The sequence below is a fragment of the Saimiri boliviensis genome, chromosome 8 (assembly GCF_048565385.1).
Source record: "Saimiri boliviensis isolate mSaiBol1 chromosome 8, mSaiBol1.pri, whole genome shotgun sequence".
In the NCBI taxonomy this organism is placed as follows: Eukaryota; Metazoa; Chordata; class Mammalia; order Primates; family Cebidae; genus Saimiri; species Saimiri boliviensis.
The window spans coordinates 35,947,732-35,971,470 of NC_133456.1; the positions used below are offsets into that span (position 1 = coordinate 35,947,732).

A 23,739-nucleotide genomic window follows, 5' to 3' on the forward strand; every position below is an offset into this window, starting at 1 on the left:
GTGAACCTTTCAGGACCTGATGTTTTTTGGTTAGTAGGCTATTACTTGCTACCTCAACTTCAGCCCTTGTTATTGATCTATTCAGGGTTTCAACTTCTTCCTGGTTTAGGCTTGGGAGGGTGCAAGTGTCCAGGAATTTATCCATTTCTTCCAGGTTTACTGGTTGACATGCATAGAGTTGTTTGTAGTAATCTCTGATGGTAGTTTGCATTTCTGTGGAATCAGCAGTGATATCCCCTTTATCATTTTTTATTACAGCTATTCGAGTCTTCTCTCTTTTCTTTTTTATTAATCTGGCTAGTGGTCTATTTTGTTGATCTGCTGAAAAAAAAAAACAGCTTCTGGATTTATTGATTTTTTTGAAGGGTTTTTTGTGTCTCTGTCTCCTTCAGTTCTGCTCTGATCTTAGTTATTTCTTGTCTTCCACCAGCTTTTGAGTTTTTTTGATCTTGCTCCTCTAGCTCTTTCAATTTTGATGATAGAGTGTCAATTTTACATCTTTCCCTACTTCTCATGTGGGCATTTATTGCTACAAACTTTTCTCTATTCCAGTGTCTAGAGTCTTTAGAATAAAATTGAAACTCCACAATGCAGTTTACTGGGCCGATGTATTATGGCCCCTTGTCCTTGTTATCTACCTTGTCCTTGTTATTTTTTCACATTCCCCTTTATCCCTATTCTGACTCTGTTTTTCCACCAATCCTTAGCCATTTGCAATTCCTCCACTGATCCAAGGTTCTGATCACCTCCTGGCATGGAGGTTCTGGCTACTGCTCAGAATGCCCATTTCTTCCACTTCAATGCCTAATTCACAGTTGTCCTTCAATACTCACTGGTGATATTTTCTCCTCTGAATATCTTTCTTCGACTTTTCCTACTGCCCTATCTAACTTAGGCACTTCTCATCTACTTGCTCCCATATGTCCAGTAATTTTTTGGTGGTTGATCTCATGTGTCAACTTGACAGAGCTAAGGAATGCCCAGATAGCTGGAAAAAACATGATTTGTTTATTTGAGGGTGTTTTAAGAAGAGATTTGCATTTGAATTGATAGACTGAATAAATAAGATCACCCTAACCAACATTAGCAAGCATCATTCAATCCATTGAGGATCTAGCCAAATAGAACAAAAGCTTGAGAAAGGGCAAATTCTCTCTTTCTCTCTTTGTGATCTGGGTCATCCATTTTCTCCCGCTTTTGCATATTATAATTCCTGGTTCTAAGGCCTTTGAACTCACCAGGAACCCCCATACTTCCTGGTTCTCAGGCATTCAGTTCTCCTAGTTCTCAGGCTTTCAGAGTCAGACTGAATTATACCACTGGTATTTTTGGCTCTGAAGCTTGCAGACACCATATCATGCAATTCTTGACTGCTATAATCACATGAGCCAATTTTCATAATAAGTCTCCTCTTATATATCTGTATATATCCTGTTGGTTATGTTTCTCTGGAGAACTCTGAATAATACAATTTACCTCTGATATATCCCTTTTACCAGCTATTTGTATTTGTCAGTTTGCATGCCTATCAATTCCCCCTAGATAGGGAGCTCAATATTGGAGCATGCTTTATTTGCTTTAGCATCCCTGGTGCTTAGCACACTGTAGATGCTTAATAAATATTTATTTGTTGAATTGTTGGATAGTTGGAAGGATGTCTTTAAAAGGAGATTGTGAACATACCTCTTCTCTTTAAAAGGGAAAATGCAGCTTTTGGGGATAGTTTTATAACAGTGAGAGATGTGAGCAAAAGTAGACAGAGAAAATGAAGCCATTGAGATTTCTTGCATTTTTTAATTTAAAAGGAAGTCACAATGTTCTTGTGAAAGAGGAGGTAGAGAGAAGGGAGGTCTAAAATAATCAGAAAATTCAAGGCATGGATGTTGTTATAGCCTGGGGGGTAGATGATATTGATGTTGTTATTGCTTCATATATATTGAGAATGAAAGCAAGTGATTAAGTTACCAGGTTATGATAGGTGCCCCCCAGGAAACTGACTATAGTTTCTGCTATATTAAGTTGGCATAGCTGAGCACAATGAAGCTGTTTTTTACTTCCTGCCATGACTAACAATTTGCTTTTAACATTCTGAAGACTGCCATTCCATAGAGGCACCTGATTAAGTGAGCAATAAACAAAATGAGATAATGATACAGCATGCAAATGAGTCACTAAGAATTTAACCAAACCACAGTTCAAACCTTAGGAAAATTATTTGTGACAACCCATATTTATGAGGAAATGGGGAGGGATAGGAAATGCAATATAATAATCAGTGTTCAATGTGATTGTGTTATTTTAGACAGGAAAGTCTTACTAAGGGTATCAGAAATTTCATCACATTCAGCATAATGTCAGTCTACCCTGTCTATTTTAGTCAGTTGATTCTGTAAGGCTCTAAAACCATGGAGCTGAAATAGGCTTCTGAGATATCCTGATCCAATTCTCTCATTTCATAGGTGAGGAAACCAAAGCCTAAAAAATACTTAAAAAAGTGTTTACTTGAAAAATAATCTTCTTATATTTCAAACAGTCCAATCTTAGTTGAGCCAGATAGGACAGCCCAGTTTACAAAACCTCTCAACTCAGGAGTCACTGTTTTCTTTGGCAACACCACAAAGGCTACATTTCCAAGCCACCACTTTCATCTGACAGTCATTATATATATATATATATATATATAATCAGATTAAATAATGAGATGCCCCAGGTGTATTCACATGTGTGGGTGTACAAATCAGTATGTTTAATATAGATAGTTATTTTTCTTGTCCTTGAGGAAGTCTTTACCTTCAATGCCTTAACCTGGTTAGCTTTTGTTACTTAGAATGAATGGCCGAAAGAAAAAAAAACTTTGAAGATAAATACATGAATCTGTGAGGGCCACAGTGAAATTAACTCTAGCATGAAATCTTCAGAAAACTAAATAATAGCCTTTCCATAACTTCTGAGAAACAGCTACAATCTAAACAAAGAATATATTGGGGTCAGAAATAAATGTATGAGGTTATTAAAATAATTTCTTTCATGTTCTTCTTCTCTTGGACTGTGGCAATATACTTTCAGGTAACTGAGAAACAGATGCCAATTTCTTAACTTTCTTCATCTTTTTAAAAATGTAGTCTGAGGAGAAGAATCCAGGCTGACTCTTGCTAGATTAGCACACCCAGGAAATCAAATGTCTAGAGTTAATGGAATATACAAAGTTCATCCTGACTGGCAATGAGGTTCAGGAAGCTGCTCAAGCCAGAAAAGGCAATTTGAACTTCAGATTCCACTGTCTGTCCAGGTAGTTTTCTTTTCTGCTGAATCCAGAGAATTCTTTCCAATTTTGGCAAACACAGTTTGTAGTATGGACTTCTGCCCAGGAAAGCTGGATGGCTACCAACTCCTGCCTCACAGAGAGCCATCTATAGTTCTGAGAAGCTGTAGCTCAGTCATTGATATAGTTTGGATGTTTGGCCCCTTCTCATCTCAAGTGGAAATGAGATACCCAATGTTGGGGGTGACGCCTGGTGGGAGGTGTTTAAGTCTTTGGGGCACATCCCACATAAATGGCTTGGTGATTTCCTTACAATAATGAGTAAGTCCTCACTTTAATAATTAATATGAAATCATACTGTTTAAAAGAGTCTGGGACCTCTTCCCTCTCACTTGCTTCATCTCTCACTATCTGACACTCCAGCCCCTCCTTCACTGCCCACCATGACTGTAAGCTTCCTGAGGCCCTCACTAGAAGCAGATGCTGGCACCATGTTTCCTGTGCAGCCTGCAGAACTGCAAGCCAAAATAAATCTCTTTTCTTTTTAAATTACTTAGCCTCATGCATTTCTTTATAGCAATGCACAATGGCCTAATACAGTCATGAAACCCACAAAGTAAAGTTGGAAAGAAAGTTTCACATGAAGAAAACTATTCCTGAAAAAAGTTACCAATGGCATGTCTAAAAAATATGGACTACCAGGTGACTTTGACAAGCTGGATCAATTCAAAAAAATCACTGGGGAGAGGACAAGGTAGGGTGGTACAGGGAGAGGTGAGATTTGCCTTGATTACCTCCTAGCTCTGCCATTTTGTCATTACTTATTTTTGATAATGTGATAAAATTTTTTTTAAAGTTTATTAAGCTTCAATTATATCCACAGTGTGCTAGACACAGCATGCAGCTCTAAAGAGGTATAAAAATAAATGCCACACTCAGAAACCTTATTATATAGTTGGATAAAAAAGACAAGAAGGCAAGCAAAGAAGAATGTGATAAATACCAAATGAATTCTACAGAATAAAGGTAAGTGTTTTATTGGCTGAGATAACTTATGGGAGACTGAGTGTTTCAAGAAGAGAACCATAGTACTTGAGCTGGAATTGAAAGAAAGTGTGGTAGAGATGTCAGTTGCCACTCAATAGCTGTTCTCTTCTTTTTCCTAAGAAAGCTGATTCTCTCTCTCTCTGTATAAACACACACACACACACACACACACACACACACGCGCACACACACACGTATATATACATTCCATGCTCATGGTTAGGAATAATTAATATTGTGGAAATGACCATACTGCCTAAAGTAATTTATAGATTTCTCTCTATATAGTACAAAATTATATAATCATACATTATATGTATAATTATATATAATGTATGATTATATAATTATATATTATATATAATTCTCTTTATATATAGTATTGTATACTCAGCTATATAGAGAGATTATTTTATATTATAGTCTATATAGTGTATACACACACATACGCACGCACGCACGCGCGCACACACACAGTAGAAATGGAATCTCTTTATGTTGCCCAGGCTGGTCTTGAACTGTTGGGCTCAAGTGATCCTCCTGCCTTGGCTTCCTGGTGTGCTGGTATGAACCACTGCAACTAGCCACTCTGATTCTATTTGTATGGCAAACAAATTAAAAACATTTCCCAATATACCATAAACCTAGCAATGGCCATATGATTAGGTTTTGGCCAGTAATATGTAAGCAAAAGCGTTGTGTGGACAAATGGAAAGCCTCCTTAAAAAGACATAAATCAGAAGGCAGAGGCACCAGTTTTATACTTTAACGCTCTCTTTTTTGACCTGGAACTTTAATGTGATGTCTGAGCTGTAGCAGCCATTTTGAATCAGATGGTAATCTGAAGGATAGAAATCACATTCTAGGATAGTGAAGAAATCTAAGAGTGAGCAAACCTAATGGCCATGGAAAGGTGAAAAGGTTTACGAATATGCTTGCTCCACAAAAGTACAAAATTCAACAAAATTGTCTAAAATAATCATTTTGGAGTCAATGGAAATTGGCCACAGACCAAAATTCAGTTGAGAGCCATTTATTACAAAGATTTTTAACTTATTTATTAAGGTAAAAACAGTGATGATCTGTGGCTTTTGCCTCTAGGGTCATTCTCATTCCACCACCACTTGTACCCTTCTTTTTGCACCCTACCTCCTATTTTTTTCAACCAAGAATGTTATTTTTACCCCTAAGGATCTGGCAAAAGAAACTATCAACTTTTCTGACAAAGGAAATTGACTTCATCTAGGTCAGTGGGCAAAAATCCATGACAGCACTGACAGTAAGCAGCAAACTTGAAAGGAAACAAAACCCATAGCTCTGAAAACCTGTGGCTTCAATCTCATTTCACATAAGCAATGTCCAGATAGAAACAAAATGAGGAGATTATGAACATGAGAGGGCCAGAGAAGGGCTAAATAAGCTCTCCACATCCCTGGTTGATTAAAAAACTATACACACACAGAGATCTAAGGAAGTCAAGATGAAAGTGAAAGCCAAGATAAAATTGAGAGCTAGCTGAACTTTGCATGTTCATGTAATGCTTCCCAAAGCACACACAGAGGCTCAAGTTGTTTAAGAACAAATACTGTGCCAAACATTAGCTGAATGTAAAGCTGTGCAGATGATAGAACAAGCACTAAAATAGCCAGATTTAACGCAACAATAACAACAAACAAAAATAGCAAAAAAACACCAAAGTTTAAGTCTGGAAAAGTTACTTACCATAAAACACTTAGGCCCAGCATGGGTAGCATGCAACTGTAGTCTAAGGTACTGGGGAGGCTGAGGTAAGAGGACTGCTTGAGCCCAGGAATGTAAGTTCAGCTTGGGCAACATGGTAAGACTCCATCTCTAAAAAATAAAAAATCAATCAATCAAAAAGAATGATCAGGAAAAAAGTCAGAAGCCAAAGTTCCTAGAAGGCACGATGTAAATATTTCAAATTTAAACAATTAAAAAAAATACCAACACATCTTATTTTTTGGCAATTAACCTTATTGCACTTGGCAGATACACCACTTTTTAAAAATTGAAGGTTTGTGGCAACCTTGAGTTAAACAAGTCTATTGGCACCATTTTTTCCATAGCATGTGCTCACTTTGCATCTCTATGTCATATTCTGGTGATTCTCTCAACAGTGCAAACTTTTTCATTATTATCTTATCTGTTATGTTCATCTCTGACTGGTGATCTTTGATGTTACCATTGTAATGTTCCACGCACCAAAAATCACACCCATATAAGACAAGGAACTTAATAAATGTGTGCATTCTGACTGTTCTGCCAACAGTTCTGACTGTTCCCTATCTCTCTCCCTCTCCCCAAGCTTCCTTATCCCTTGAGATGTAACAATACTGAGAGCGTATCTATAATAACTCTACAATAGCCTGTAAGTGTCCAACCGAATGGAAGAGTACATCTCTCACTTTAAATAAAAAGTGGAAAATGATTAGGCATAGTGAGGAAGGCATGTCAAAAGCTGAGACAGACCAAATGATAGGCCTCTTGCAACAGTTAGCTAAGTTGTGAATGCAAAGGAAAAGCTCTTGAAGGAAATTAAAAGTGATACTCCAGTGAACACGTGAATGATAAGAAAGCAAAACAGGCTTGTTACTGATATGGAGAAGGTTTTAGCAGTCTGCAGAGAAGACTAAACTAGCCATATTTCCTTAAGCCGAAGACTACTTCAGAGCAAGGCCTTAACTCTCTTCAATTCAGTGAATGCTGACAGAGGTGAGGAAACTGCAGAATAAATGTTTCAAATTGCAGGGGTTAGTTTATAAGGTTTAAGGAAAGAAGCCCAACATAAAAGTACACGAGTAAGGAGCACAGGCTGATGTAGAAACTGCAGTAAGTTATCTAGAATATCTACTTGAGATAACTTATAAAGGTGGCTACACTAAACAACAAATTTTCCATGTAGATAAAACAGCCTTACACAGTATTAGAAGAAGATGCTATCGAAGACATTCATAGCTAAAGATTTGACTGGCTTCAAAGCTCTAAATGACAAGTTGACTCTCTTGATAGGTGCAAATGCAGCTGGTGGTGACTTTAAGTTGGAGCTAATGCTCGCTTACTATTCTGAAAATCCTAGGGCCCTTAGGAATAATGTTACATCTACTCTATCTGTGCTCTATATATGGAACAAAACCCAGATGACAGCACATCTGTTTACAACATGGTTTGCTGAATATTTAAAAGCCATTGTTGAGAACTATTACTCAGAAAAAAATTCCTTTCAAATTACTACTGCTCATTGAAAATGTACCTAGTCACCCAAGAGCTCTGCTGGAGATGTATAGAAGATTAATATTTCATGCCTACTAACACAACATTCATTCTGCAACCCATGGATCGAAGAGAATATTTTCACTCTCAAGACATATTATTTACGAAATACACTTTGTAAGGCCTTAGCTGCCATAGATAGTCATTCCTCTGATAGATCTAGGCAATGTAAATTGAAAACTTTCTGAGAAGGACTCACCATTCTAGATGTCATTAAGAACATTTGCAATTCATAAGAGAAGGTCAAAATATCAAAAATAAGAAAAGGTTGAAAGAAGTTGATTTTAACTCTCATGGATGACTTTAAGGGATGTGAGACTTCATTGGAGGAAGTAACTTCAAATTTGGTAGAAATTGTAATAAACTAGAATAAGATATATGAAGCCTGAAGATGTGACTAACTTGTTGCATTCTTGTAATATTAATAAAATTTGAACAGATGATGAGTTGCTCCTTATGGATAAGCAATGGAAGTGAGTTTTTTTTTAAGATGAAATCTACTCATGAAGATACTATAAACATTTCTGAAATAACAACCAAGGATTTTAGAATATTATCAGGTTGGTGCAAAAGTAATTGCGTTTTGCCATTATTTTCAATGGCAAAACCCACAATTACTTTTGCACCAAGCTAATACATAAACTTTGTTGATAATGTAGTAGTAGTATTTGAAAGGATTATATCTAATTTTGATTAAAGTGTTATGGATAAACTGCTATCAAACAGCATTGCATGTTATAGAAATCTTTTGTGGAAAGAGGAGCCAATTGAAGAAGCAAACTTCATTGTTGTCTTATTGTAAAAAACTTCCACAGTCACTCCAATATTCAGCAACCACTTCTCTGATAAGTCAGCAGCCATTATCATTGAGGCAAGACCCTTCACCAGCAAAAATATTATGACTCTCTGAAGGCTCAGATGCCTATTAGCATTTTTAAGCAATAAAGCACTTTTCAGTTAAAGTATGTATATTCTTTTTTTTAAAGACATAACGCTGTTGTACATATAATGGACTACATTATAGTATAAACATAACTTTTTAAAATTTGTAAATTAATTTTTATGGGTACATAGTAGGCATATATATTTATGGAGTTCAAGAAATGTTTTGATACAGGTATGCAATATCAAATAAACACATCATAAAGAATGGGTTATCTATCCCCTTCAAGCATTTATCCATTGATTTGCAGACAATCCAATTGCATTTTAAAGTTCTTTTAAAATGTACAATTATTATTGACTATAGTCACCTGTTGTGCTATCAGGTAGTTGGTTTTATTTATTCTTTCTATTGTACCCATTAATGATCTCCACATACTTCTCAACTCCCCACTACCCGTTCCAGCCTCTAGTAACTATCCTTCTACTCTGTATGTTCATGAGTTCCAGTGTTTTCATTTTTAGATCCCACCAATAAGTGAAAACATTCAATGTTTTTCTGTATCTGGATTATTTCACTTAACATAATGATCTCAAGTTCCATCCATGTTGTTGCAAATGATGGGATCCCATTATTTTTTACTGCTGAACAGTACTCCATTGTTTATATGTACCACATTTTTCTCTCTCCATTCATTTGCTGATAGACACTTAGATTGCTTCCAAATCTTAGCTATTGTGAACAGCATTGCAACAAACACAGAAGTGTAGCTATCTCTTCAATAAACCGATTTCCTTTCTTTTGGGTATATCCCCAGCACCGGGATTGCTGGATCATATGGTAGCTCAATTTGTAGTTTTTTTGAGGAACTTCTAAACTGTTCTCCATAATGGTTGTACTAATTTACATCCCCAACAACAGTATACAATGGTTCCCTTTTTTCTACAACCTTGCCAGCATTTGTCATTTCCTGTTTTTTAAAAAGTCATTTTAACTCGGGTGAGATAATATCTCATTGTAGTTTTAATCTGCATTTTTCTGATGATCAGTGATGTTGAGCAGCTTTTCATGTACCACTTTGCCATTTGCATATCTTCTTTTGAGAAATGTCTATTAAAATCTTTTGCCCATCTTTTGTTCAGATTATTAGATTTTTTCCTATAAAGTTGTTTGAGCTCCTTGTATATTCTGGTTATTAATCCCTTCTCATGTGGGTAGTTTGAAAATATTTTCTCCCACTTCACTTTGTTGATTGTATCCTTTGTTGTGCAGAAGCTTTTTAACTTGATGTGATCCCATTCTTCCATTCTTACTTTGGTTGCCTGTGCTTGTGGGGTGTACCTCAAGAAATTTTTGTCCTGAACAATGTCCTGGAGATTTTTCCAAACATTTTCTTTTGGTCTTTTCACGGTTTGAGGTCTTAGATTTAATTCTTCACTCATTTTGATTTGATTTTTGTATACAGCAAGAGACAGGAGTCTAGTTCCTTTCTTCTGCATATAGATATCCAGTTTTCCCAGCACCAATTATTTAAAAGACTCTTTTCTCTAGCATATGTTCTTGGCACCTTTGTCAAAAATGAGTTCACTGTAGGTGTGTGGATTTCTTTCGGCATTCTCTATTCCATTTCACTGATTATGTGTCAGCTTTTATGCTAGTACTATGCTGTTTTGGTTAGTATACCTCTGTAATATAATTTGAAGTCAGGTAATGTGATTCTTCCAGTTTTGCCCTTTTTGCTTAGGATAGCTTTGACTATTCTGGGTCATTTGTGGTTATATAAGTTTTAAGATTGTTTCTTTTATATCTTTGAAGAATGTCATTGGCATTTTGATAGAGATTGCATTGAATCTGTAGATTGCTTTGGGTAACATGGACCTTTTAACAATATTGGTTCTTCCAATTCATGAACACAGAATATGTTTCCATTTCTTTTTTTTTTTTTTTTTTCGAGACGCTTAGTACGTTACATTTAATATCCTGATACTTCTAGGAAAGTTACTGAGTGAAGTAGTTCCAAAATATTAAAGAACATATATGTTTCCATTTCTTAGTGTCTTCTTCAATTTCTTTCATCAGTGTTTTTATAGGGTTAATTATAGAGATCTCACTTCTTTGGTTAATTCCTAAGTATTTAATGTTGTGTATGGCTACTGTAAATGATATTACTTTTTTAAATTTTCTTTTTCACATTGGTGACTCTTGGCATCTAGAAATGTTACTGAATTTTGTATATTAATTTTGTATGCTGGCACTTTGATAAGTTCACTTATCAGTTCTAATAGTTTTCTTGTAAGTATTTAGGTTTTTCCAAATACAAAATTATATCATCTGAAAATAAGGGTAATTTGACCCCTTCCTTTCCAACCTGGATGCCCTTTATATTATTCTCTCGTCTGCTTACTCTAGCTAGAACTTCCATTACTCTGCTGAATAACAGTGGGGACAGTGGACATCCTTGTTGTGTTCCAGAGAGAAAAGACTTTCAGTTTTTCCCATTCATTATGATACTATCTGTGGGTCTGTCATATATGTCTTTTATTAAAACATAACTTTTACATGCACTGGGAAAAATATTTGTTATGAGTCACTTTATTGTGATATTCCCTTTATTCTGGTGGTCTGGAACCAATCCTGCAATATCTGCAAGGTATATGCCTGTATATATTTTCAAAATAGCAAAGCTTACTTCTCAAGGCGCCAAAAGAGTCAATAAAAAACTGACTCTAAATAGACCCAGATACAGGATTTAGCAAACAACATGTGTCAAAAAGCTATTATAAATATATACAAAGAATTAAAAAGAACTATGTTCATAATATATGACAGTGACTTGACAAATAGGAAATTCAGTACAGAAACAGAGTGTATATAAAAGAAGCAAGTCATGCTTGTGGATATGTAAAATAGTGTGGCCATTTTGGAAACAGTTTGGGAGTTCCTTAAAAGGTGAAACAGAATTATCACATGACAAAGCTTTTCTGTTCTTAGGTGTATGTCTACACAAAAACTTATTTACAAATATTGTTAGCAACATTATTCATCATAGTTAAAAAGTAGAAACAATGCAAATGTTCATTAATTAATGGATAAACAAAATATGGTATATTGATACATTTTTCAACAATAAAAGGAAATTAAGTACTGCCAACATGCTGTAACATAGATGAACCTTGAAAACATTGTGCTAAGAAAAAGAAGTCACCCATAACATAAACAAATGAACAATGTCCAGAATGAACAATCTATAGAGACAAAAAGTAGATTCATGATTGTATAGAGTTTGGAAGAGCTGTTAAGGAATGACTGCTTAACAATATTGGATTGATTTTGATATAATAAAAATTTCTAAAATTGATTGCAGTAATGGCTGTCCAACTTTGTGAGTATATTAAATACCATAGAATTGTGCACTTTAAATGAGTGAGCTATAGTATGTAAATTATATTTCAATAAAACTTGCCAACGAAGGCTCAAATGGAAATTCTAAAATTGAAAAGTAAAACAATAAATGAAAACTGATTAGATGGGCTTAACAGCAAATTTGAGATGACAAAAGAATCAATGAACTTGAGGAGAAATTAATGGAAAAAACAGTGAATAAAGAATGAAAAAAAATAAAAAGCATACAAAATCTGTGGGATGACAGCAATCATGTCAATATATATGTAAAAGGTTAATCCCAGAGGGGTAAATGCAAAGAAATCTGAAACTTGAAATAACACACTTAAACTTAAGAGAGACTGAGAGAGGAAAAACTGTTTATTAAATATAGGAACAAGGACATATGATCACTCTCTCATCAGAAAGAATCAAGGCCAGAAGAGAGTGGAATGGTATACTGAAAGGCTTAAAGTAAAACAAACAAAAACACTTGCTGGCAAGAATTCTATATCCATCAAAACTATTATTCAAAAACAAATGCAAAATGAACTTATTTCTAAATACTTACTTTTTGAAAATAATTTGCTATTAAGAGATTTTTACTATGAGAAAAAAAATTAAAAAGTTTTTTAGGCTGAATGAAAATTGTACCAATTTCTTGAATCCACATGAAGAAATAAGAGGCATCAGATACGCGGGCAAATTTTTTTAAGTATAAAAATATTTTTATCTATCCTCTTATTTTCTCTAAAATGCATTAACACTGAATAAAGCAATAAATATAAAACTGCTTATATGGAGGTACAGTAATAGCAAAAATCAAAGAGAAGAATAACATAGGACTACACTGGGACAAAACTATTATATTTTACCAGAATTGGCCTGAAATAGATTGTAATAATCTATTGTATTGCCTGGAACAATTACCAAGAAAATAACTTTTAAAAGATAGTTAATAATGAACGGAGGAATCTAATAGTATACACAAATAATATCTAGCACAGAAGAAGGGAGAAAGTGATGAATAGAGAATTAAAAGAAACATAAGACATTAAAAGAAATGGTAAGAAATAAAAAGAAAAATGGTAGATGCAAATACGACATATCCATAGCTACGTTAAATATGAATGAACAGAACATCCCAATCAAAAGGTTAAATTGTTAGGCTAGGTTAAAAAATCAAAACCAAAGTACATGTTTTCTATAACAGACACATTTAGATTTAAAGACAAAAGAGAAACAGTTAAATGATGGGAAAAGTTATATAATGCAAACCATAAATATAAGAAAGCTGGAATGGCTAAATTAATAGCAGACAAAGTAGAATTTAAGACCAGAAACATTACTAAAGACAGACAAATAAGGAAATTTAGTAATAAAAAAAGATTCAATACTTCAGTAATAAATGAAATTATAAATGTACCTAACAAAATCTCATGATTACAAAGCAAAAATGTCAGAATTAAATGGATAAATGGCCAATTCCATAATTATATAGTTGGAGATTTCAATACTACTTTCAGTAACTCATCGAACAACTATAAATATAATTAGTAAGGATATAGAAGACTTGAATAACAGTATCATACTTCTTGACATTTATAGACTCTATATCCAAGAACAGCAGTGCACACATTATTATGCAGCCCAAATAAAACACTCTCAGACCAAATGTTAGGCCACAAAAAAACTCAATTAATTTAAAGGATTGAAATTATACAAAATATGTTATTTACTATAGTAAATTTAAATTAGAAACTAGCTACAGAAATACATCTAGAAAATCACCAAATATTTGAAAATTAACACATTTCTAAGTGGCCAATAAGTCAAAGAAGAAATCATAAGGAGAACTAGAAAATTTCTTGAACTGAATGGAAATAAAAACACAAATGACAAAACGTATGGAATTATTCTGTGCCAAGTGCTTAAAAGATGACTAAGTACATGAAGAGACGAATGCCACTGAAAGAAAAGTTTAGTGTTACTCACAGTTCCCTTAAATGAGATTCATGGCTTGCTAGAAATGACTACAGAAGGAACATTAAGTTTTGGTCAGGAAGTAGAAGAAGAAATGAAGGAGGGGATTGCATTCGGTCAGAGCCTTTCTTGGGGTTTCTGCAGGAAATGCAAGGTAAGGAAAGGTGAACGATCTAGGATTGGCTCATTTGAATATTTTGGTGAACTCTCAACCCTAGAGGTAGTCCCTGGTTGCCCTGTGCCTGGCCTTGGGATGATTAAAGTAGAGAAATATTGTCTCCAGAGATGTTAGGGCACATAGAAAGCATATAGTTCCAGATAGGTTAGTTTTCACATTAAGGGCATGATCCAAGCCTAGCCCTTGCTATTTCTAGAACTAAGATAGCCCTACTGAGGAGCAGTATCTTTCCAACTACAAAGATTTTTTTAAGATGTGAAAGCATCATAATATACAGAAAATTAAAAGGATATACTATGCAGTCATGTAGCTAATTTTTGCTTAAAGAAAAATGTATAGTGGTAAAGCATTATATTGGAAAGAAAGATTTTAACATTTTCCACTGTAAGAATATAGAAAACAAGAGAAAAATTAAACCAAAATGAAGTAGATTGTAGAAAATAATAGAGATCAGAACAGAAACCAATTATGCAGAAAACAAAAAAAAGGGGAAAGAAACAGTTAAACTAAAATATTATTCTTTTATTAACAAAATTGATGATAAAATTTTAGCCACTCTGACAAGAAAAACAGAAAAAAGAAACAAATGACCAAAATCAGGAATAAAAAAGAAAACAACACTAGAGAACCTATAGAAATTCAAAGGATGAGATAGGAATATTATAACTAACTTCATGACGACATGCATAAAGTCATGCCAATGCAAACATAGCTGGCATTACCTCACTTAATACCTTTGGATTTCAATTCTAATTTCTAAATTAAACAAGAAATGTATATTTAATATCCTATAAATATAATTTTAGGAATCTTAAGTTTTTTGGTCATTATTTCTCCTAGCAAGATCTCTGCCTCTTGCACTTTAAGTGATGGGAAGACTAAGGACTAGAGCACCAGAGTCTTGTTTTCTTCTTGTTTTATCTCCCATAAGTAAGGAAACAACCAGGAGTCTCAAAAGTTCGCAGACCCTTTAAAATCCAAATGCAAGGATGTAACTTCCCTTCTGACTCAGGTAACACAAGTTCCAGGAAGATGATGAAGCTTTCTAATACATAAGAGTTCTCACTCATTAAAGACATTCACCATTTATAAACTCATTTTTTTCCTCATCTTACAGTTGCTATAATGTAGCCCCACAGATAAGCTAGAGCTTAATTCTCTGAGGTATACTTATACAGAAGATACCAGCATATGAAAGGAGCACAAGAATAAGTAGAGAATCTGCAACCTTTCGAAATTAAAAGACCAGACCCATGGTTTCCTAAACTGCGGTGTTAATCAAACACAAAAGATTTATCAAAATAGAGAACAAGTATTTATTTGTTTTCAATGTAAAATTAAAATTTCCTCCTCCATTATCATTTAATATGAGAAAACATTTTAACATTAAAAATAAGGCACAGTCTCATAATAATCATAAATTTAATTCACTTTACAGATAAAAAATTCACATATTATTCATATTTTTTACTTCAATACAGATGCAGCAACAATGCTTTTATAGATCAGGAGAACATAAATGTTGGGATTGCTCCAGATTTTAGAAATTTTATTCCAGAGCAATAATTTCCCAAGATGATTTTCAGTGGTACATGAAATAATCTTGGGTGATGTCTTACTTTGTTTTGTGTTGCTTTAAAGGAGTATCTGAGGCTGGATAATTTATAAAGAAAAAGTATTTATTTGGCTCATAATTCTATAGCTGGAAAGTTCAAGATTGGAAATCTGCATCTGGTGAAGAGTTCCCAGACTGTTGCCCAGACTGTTCCTACTCATGGTATAAGGTAAAGGAGAGCCAATGTGTGCAGAGATCACATGGCAGCAACGGAAACAAGAAAGGACGTGGAAAGTGCCAGCCTTCTTTAAACAACCAACTCTAAGAGGAAATGACATAATAAGAACTCACTCACCTTTGAGGGAGGGCATTAATCTATTCATCCATAAGGAATTCCGCCTTATGACCCAAAAAACTCCCATTAGGCACTACATCCAACATTTCCCTCAAATTTCAGCATGAGGTTGGAAAGGAGTAAGTATCCAAACCAGTTGGTGTATGAAAAATGTTCATACATGGCTAGACAAGGCAATAAAAATGTCATACCATGGCTAGACAATGCAATAAATATCATTGAATCATATAATGAAAAAGTTGTGGGTCTTCTAAATTTTTTATTTTTATTTGTTTGTTTGTTTATTTATAAGTCTCTCTTTATAGCCCTCACAGAGTTAGGTTTTTATCAATGTGCATTCATCAGTTGTAATAAATACATCACATTAATTCACGTTGTTAACAATAGGGGAAACTGTGGGAGGTGAGAACTACATGGAAACTCTCTGCTCAACTTTTTGGTAAATCTAAAACTGCCATAAAAATAATCTATTTTAAAAATTTTGTTTAAGTAAAAGAGTCACACAAACACAAATTTAAATGTTTAATAACTCTCCTCCCATTTTCTCCCAAATTCACTCCAGGTTCATTTTTAAATCCCCACCTCTCTACTGACATTGCCCTTATCAAGGTCACCTAAGACCTGTCTTGTTACATTTAATTCTCAGTCCTCATCTTACCTGACTTACTGATAGCATTAGACACATTAATGCTATACTCCTTTGTATACTCCTTTGCCTGGCTTCCAGCCCAACACAGTCACCTGATTTTTCTCCCTCTGCTCTGGCCCCTCCTGTTTAGCCCTTGCTGGTTCTTTTTTCTCTGACCTCTTAATGTTGGAGGGCCCCAGAGGTTAGGCTTTTTGACTTCCTCTCTTCATATATCTCATTTCTTTGGAGATTTCATTTACTCCAATGACTTTATATTTAAGTTATATGCTGGTGACTGTCGATTTTTTATCTTTAGATTCAGTCTAAACTCAGACTAACTATTAAACATCTTCCACCACTCAGGGTTCTCCAGAGAAAAACCAGCAAGAATAAATCACTTTGTATTGGGATTTACAGACAAGGTGCAGTGGCTCACGTCTGTAATCCCAGCACTTTGGGAGGCCGAGGTGGGCGGATGACCTGAGGTCAGGAGTTCGAGACTACCCTAGACAAGATGGCAAAACCCCATCTCTATAACAAATACAAAAAATTAGCCAGGTAGGTGTTGTGGCTCGTGCCTCTAGTCTTGGCTACTTGGGAGGCTGAGACAGGAGAATCACTTGAACCTGAGAGGTAGAGGTTGCAGTGAGCTGAGATGGGGCCATGGCACTTCAGTCTGGGTGACAGAGTGAGATTCTGTCTTCAAAAAAAGAAATAAAGAAGGGAGGGAGGGAGGGAAGGAGGGAAGGAAGGAAAGAGAGAAAGAAACAAACTTGCAGACCCAGGAGAGCTGATGGTGCAATTCCAGTCTGCAGGAGGTCTTCTGGAGAATTAATACCCCCTTTTTGAGGAGGACAGTGTTTTTGTTCCATTCAGGCCTTCAGTTGATTGGAAGGGGCCAAACATATTTGGAGGCCAATCTACTTTACTCAAGGTTCACTAATTTAAATGTTATTTTCATCCAAAAACACCCTACATGTTGGCATGGGAGATTAACCATCACACATCTCAAATACAATTTGACTATATATGTTCCACCTGTTTTTTTCCCCCAATTCAGTTAATGTGAACTTTTTTCCACTTGCTCAGCCCAAAAACCATGGAGTCGTTCTTGGTTTGTCCTTTCCTTCACACCTCACATCCAGCTTTTCTTCTCACAATCACCACTGGTCCATGCTATTACTAACTCTTACTGAGTATAGCAAATGCCTCTTATAGCAAATGCCTGTTAACTATCCTAGCCTTTTTCTCTTAACCTCCTCCTCAGTATATATTACTGTTTGTCAAGCAATATTGTGCTGAAAAATTACCTTGGGATCTTATTGGAGGCAGATTCTAATTTAACATATCTGAGATGGGTTCTAAAAGTCTTCATTTCCAACATTGCTCTAGAAAATGTTGACACTCCTGGCTCACAGACTACACTATGAATAGCAGAAGTCAGGTGATACCTTATTTTAAGTTTTATTTCATCTTTAATTTTGTTAATTACCATTTCTTGCAACAATTATAATGCTCCAACAATGATAAATGATCTAAGCTCTCCCCTTATCTCTTTCACCTTTATCTTCTACTATTCCTCCCTTCAGCCAAACTAGTCTTGTCAGTGTCCCTCAAATAGGTCTTTATACTAGCTCTTCTCTCTGTCTGGGAGGTTCTTTTCCTGAGAGCTCCCTCTCATTTGAGTCCTGGCTGAATTGTCACACCATCAGTTGAGTCCTACCCTAGCCACCCTGTTTTGAATTGTAAGCATTCTCTACCCTAGCACTTTCCATCCTCTTTGCCCAACTTTATTTTTCTCTACAGTACCTTATCACCTTTACCATACTCCATAATTTACTTGCTCATTAGCTGTGCTGTCTTTCTCTCTCCGCAAAGTATATGCTCCCTGATGCATTAATTTTTGTCTGTATGCTCACTACCACACATCCCTGTCACTTACAAGTATCTTGCGCATGGTATTTAGTAATCATGTATTAAATATGTGACTTTTAAAAAGTAAATGAATTACAAATGCTTATTCCAGGACATGAGACTGTATCTCCAAAAATAAAAAATTTATCTTAACGAAGCTTCAAAAGAAACTGATTCAAATGAAAGTCCTCATATAAGCTATATCTAAATTTAGATATGAATTGATTTTGATTCAGAAAGATAAGCCACCAATGTAGTGAAGTGCAATGCAATGTAAACAGTGTGAGCTTGATCTTATTAAAATAAACTCTGAATAGAAAAAGAGAAAGGAAGAAATATTAAAGGTTAGCAGTGGCGAGTCATGAGTAATACATACTCCTGTATTTTTTTATTTTTAAATAAAAACAAATTCATATTAAAATTTTAATCTATACAATATAATTGTATTTTTCTACAATGTCAAATTTTAAATGCATAGTTTCATTGATGTGTGCTAAAATGGAAATAATGCATTTACCCATCTTTTTTGTTGCAAATCTCAGAATCCATCTATATATTTCAAGCAGAAGATAAATTGATTGAAGAGGAATTTCATAGAATATCCGAAAGCTCACAGCCAGAAAACCAGACTGAAGCTCAGCTCTGAGGTTGATTAGCCTAGACTAAGAGCCGGGTCACTCTGTTTTTTTCCCTGAAGATGTGACCTACCCACAGCAGGGTGCACTGAGACAGCACAGTTCTCACAGGACAGGAGACCCAGAAAGCTACCATAGGAGCAGCTTACCACTACCTCTGACTCCCCATGTCCCTCCACCACGTTCCACCAATCCTGCCAGGGAGGGAGATTTCAAGCAGCACCTTCTTCTTAGGTCCTATGCCTGTGTCTAAAGGCAAGGGAGCTAGGAGAGAGACTTATGGGACTCTAATACAAAAATATTTAAAAAGTATTTAAGAGTTATTAAGCACCACAATTATGACAAAGTTCTGCTCTGTGTCCCAGACTCAGCCCAAAGACCCTTAACACTGTTAGGTCTCTGGACTCAAAGCAGTGGCGTCCTAGAAAATGCTTAATGACTGTGTCTTTGGGTAGGGGGACACCTGTTTCCCAGCATTTGCTAGTTTCTGTGCTGTAAGTAATCGCACCAGAGCTGGTCGCTAGCTATCAACATGGCATCACTGAACACGGAGATGCACAGTAGCCCACATAGTATCTCCACCATACAAATAAGTCTAAGTTTCTTTAAAAGCAGAGCAAATAAAATCTTGTAAAAACAAGTAGGAACTGATAAGTTTGAAGTATTCATCAACTTTGCTTTAGTATAATTTACTTAAAGTTGAAAGTTATCTTAATCTGTTCAGACTGCTAAAAAGACGGTGGCTAATGAACAATAGAAATGTATCTCACAGTTCTGGGTGCTGGGAAATCCAAGATCAAAGTGTTGGCAGATCCTGTATTTGTGGAGGGCTTTCTTTCAGGTTAGCAAATGGTGCCTTTAGCTGTGTCCTCACACAGCAGAAGAGACAAGGGAGTTTTCTGGAGTCTCTTTTATAAGGTCACAGATCCCATTCATGAGGGCTCCACTTTCATTACCTAATCACCTCTCAAAGACTCCACCTTCAAATACTCTCAGATTGACGATTAGGTTTCAGTAAAGGAATGTGGGGAGTGAGGAACAAAAACATCAATCTATAGTAAAAGAATGTACAATTTAATTTTTAATAATAAATGTTTAACAACCAACTCTCAGGACTTTTGAGTGCTTAAGAATTGATTCTCAAGAGCTAAACAGCCAACTTTGGCACACCACAGGCTCAAAGTAGATGATATTATTATCTTCTTACATAGCTGATACCTTTAGTCTTGATTTAAAAAACGATACAGGTCTGGTTTCTCTAAAATAATGAGATACCTTTTGATTAAAGATAAATATTCCTAATGTATTGTTTTATAAGGGAAATGGAATTCACATTAACTTCTTTGAATTCTCATTGTCATGGGGCAACTGCCTTTATTTTTGAATGTCTAATCTAGGGCTTCTTCTTAAATCTTCAGCTATGGAAGCCTCACTCAGTCACACCTGTGACTGAGAGTCTATTTTGCCTATTAAGGTCTCCACCTAATCAGAGATACACATAAACCAGTTAGGTTTTCACTTTTGGGTAATTGATCACTGTATTTAATCTCTCAAAGTAAGGCTGTGCATACGGGAGACTTCTGTTGCTGGGTTAGAGTCTTTTATCCCCCTTAGTATCCTCTTATCCATTTCCCACTGCAGACATCACTCATTCAAAAAAAAGAATTCTGAGCCTTTCATGTCCTAATGCAGCCCCAATGAGAAGTCCCTTCTCTGTGTTCCCACAGAAACCTACACTTATCTTTACTATAACACTGAGCAGGACACTGATCATAATTTTTTTTTTTTTTTGGAGACACAATTTCACTCTGTTGCCCAGACTGGAGGGTAGTTGCATGATCTTGGCTCACTGCAACTTCTACCTTTTGGTTCAAGCAATTCTTGTGCCTTAGCCCCCCTCAGTAGCTGGGGTTACAGGCACTCGCCACAATGCCCAGCTAATTTTTATATTATTAGTAGAAACAGGAGCTGGGATTACAGGCACTTGCCACAATGCCCAGCTAATTTTTATATTATTAGTAGAGACAGGGTTTCACCATGTTGGCCAGGCTGGTCTCAAACACCTGGCCTCAAGTTGCTTTGGCCTCCTCAAGTGCTGGGATTCCAGGTGGGAGCCATAGCACCTGGCCAATTTTTGGAGACTATTATTTTACCTGTCTGCTTTTACAATCACTTTAAGGGCAGGGATCCTGCTTTCCTGTCTTTAAATTCCCAGCTTGGTACAGTATTACAGATGCAATAGATAGTTCATTCGTTTATTCATTCGCTTACTCCACACACATTGAACATTTACTATATGTCAGACACTGTTTTGGGTGACAGAGATGTAACAGTGAAACAAATCCTGCAATTACAGAGCCAATATTATAAAGAAAGTATGAGTAACATAAACTATGTTGGATGATAATAGGTGCTAAGAAGAAAAAATTAAAATTATAGTTTTTAAAAGTTAAATTAATAAGGGAAGGTTATGGGGCAGTGGCGGTGGGTTTTAAGTAGGATTGTTGAAGAAGAGCTCATTAATAAGTCGACACAAAAAAGACAAGACTGAGGTGAGGAGGCTAATATGAATAGCCAAATACCACTAGATCCCTCTCTATGTTCACAGGGCAATATAAAATGGGATCTTTCTTGGCTGTTTCAGACATAGGCTTGTTGGATTCTAGCAGGCTCCAAGCACCACCAACCTCCAGGGCAGTTGCTATCTCCACTGCCTCCAATGTGTGGACATTGAAGTTTCCTTTCTCTTCCTCCTACTTTTCCATTGAAACCTTAGTTCCTCTCACTCCTCTCTGACTCGTCGGCTTTTTTTTTCTTGGTCACATTTCTGTGTTCTGACTCTCTCAATTCTAATCACTGAGGATTTACTTCCTGTGTGGCCAACAAAATGCTAAGTGAGAGGAAAGATTTCAAAAAAGCACAAGGCCCTTGAAAACCTTTTGTCTAAATCCAAACAAAGGACAAACAAGTCCCTTCCCTCCACAAATGTCTGTGATGATGTCTTACTATCTATAAAGTAATCTCTATTTAACAAAGACAATACACAAGATCAAATAAAAGGGAATGTATATGACAAACATCGAATTGGGAGAAGTTTTATTATCAATGCCTGTATCTTCTAATTATTTCTTAAATTCAGGTGTTAAAAAGGACTTTTTAAGTAAACAGGTAGTAACTGGATATACATTAGGCATGTACTCAAAGCATTTGTATTTATATTTTAGTGAAATACTCACCTCTCTTTGATATCACACTGTAACAATCATATGGAGGCTGAAACAAAACTGGGTTTTTGTTGTTAAGCAGTGAAAAGTTTATTTCTATTGATTTTAAAAGAACATGCAAATTTGTCCAAATATTATTTTTTTAATTTGTTCATATGTTTCTAATTTAAAGAACGCAGCGTTTTGCAAACAGAGCTGTATGAGAAAGAGTACTTCTAGCATCTTGGTTTGGTTACAAAGAAAGAAGGGAAAGTTTAGCAACTAAACACATGCTTGCTGCCAGGTACTGCGGCAGGTAATTTCTGATATGTTACCTTATTTAACATATGCCATCTCACAATATGCACCCAAGAAAGGGTGGAAGGAAGGTAGTATTACTAGCCTCATTTTACATAAAATGAAATTTAGTTACTGAGAGTTTGAATAAATGTTCCAGTGAGACATAGCTTGTGAATGGCAGACGGGATTCTAATCAAGGTGTGTCTGACTCTAAGAGCCATGGTTTTTCCACTCTCCATGCTTCTCTCAGATAGGAGCATTATGCTGATGAGGCCAAGTTCATGAGGTCAATCAACCCCTTATGATGGCTTTAGGCCAGGCTATCCCCATTTCTCCATATTCAGGTTAGATTTTCACAGATCAAAACTATCATCAAAAAATATATCAGAAGAGAATGTATAAACTGAATGGATAGAAAGCCATCTTGACCACTGGATAAACAAGGCTGAACACATGTATTATTGATAATGGGCTATTAATGCCATCTCTGTTGTGTTCAAAGACTACAACAACCTGGCCTTTCTTTTCTCATAAATCTATGTCACTCCTCATTCTTTAAACGACAGGATGTTATCATTCACCATGTCAAAAAAAGGGAGTTAAGGATTCCAGCTGTCTAGATCAGGAGAGAAAATGGTCAGATGCATTTTGACTAATCATAACCTTCTTAGTGGAAGAATAACCAGCCAAAAATTACATGTCTGCTAATTCACTGCTTCCCTTTCACTGGGGAATCATGGTTATGAAACCTGAACTCCAGTCTTGAACACTGCTGCATTAGCTGTAGAAAATAATACGCTGTGTGTGTTTATTCTGATACCTGGATACACACATCGCAAGGATTGGAGTGGTTAATTAATAACATAAATTGAAGGAGTTCTAGGGCTCCTGTAGGGGAGATAAAATGAATCTGAAATCCAACAAACAATAAATCAGTGGCCCTCAATCTGTGCTGTAGTTTATCTGGCTGCCAAATTTTGATCAATATGTAAAACTTATTTTTATAGCAACTGAGTAAACACATGGATTAGTAATATGTGTCAAATGGACTATTGAGGTGGGTAGATTTTAACACATTTTGGAAAAAGAGTTACATTTAATGCCAAATGAAAGATAAGAGATAC

At 35.6% G+C, this 23,739-nt stretch overlaps 1 protein-coding gene across 3 annotated transcripts in view; it reads right to left on the bottom strand.

Moving 5' to 3' along the window:
• Nucleotides 1–23,739, bottom strand: part of GAP43 (growth associated protein 43) — a 455,759-nt gene that overhangs the window by 341,331 nt on the left and 90,689 nt on the right. For all 3 annotated transcript variants that reach the window (XM_074404333.1, XM_074404332.1, XM_074404331.1), the window contains exon 5: nt 6,032–6,160. The gene's annotated coding sequence lies outside the window, so the exon portion shown is untranslated. The remainder of the gene's footprint in view (nt 1–6,031; nt 6,161–23,739) is intronic.